Here is a 223-nt window from a genome sequence, read left to right on the forward strand (position 1 = left end):
TATATAGATTCTTTATTATATTTTTTTGTTGTTGGGGATTTTTATCTATAAATTAATCATGAACCCCCTTCTTTCCTTTATTTACAGATGTGTACAAGTGTGACCTGTCTGTCATCTTTAACGTATGTCATGTGTGTGTACGTGTGTGTGTACGTGTGTGTGTACATGCGTGTGTGTGTGTGTGTATATGTATGTGTGTGTATGTGTATGTGTGTGTATGTGT

The sequence above is a fragment of the Aplysia californica genome, unplaced genomic scaffold (assembly GCF_000002075.1).
Source record: "Aplysia californica isolate F4 #8 unplaced genomic scaffold, AplCal3.0 scaffold00975, whole genome shotgun sequence".
NCBI classification, from domain to species: Eukaryota; Metazoa; Mollusca; class Gastropoda; order Aplysiida; family Aplysiidae; genus Aplysia; species Aplysia californica.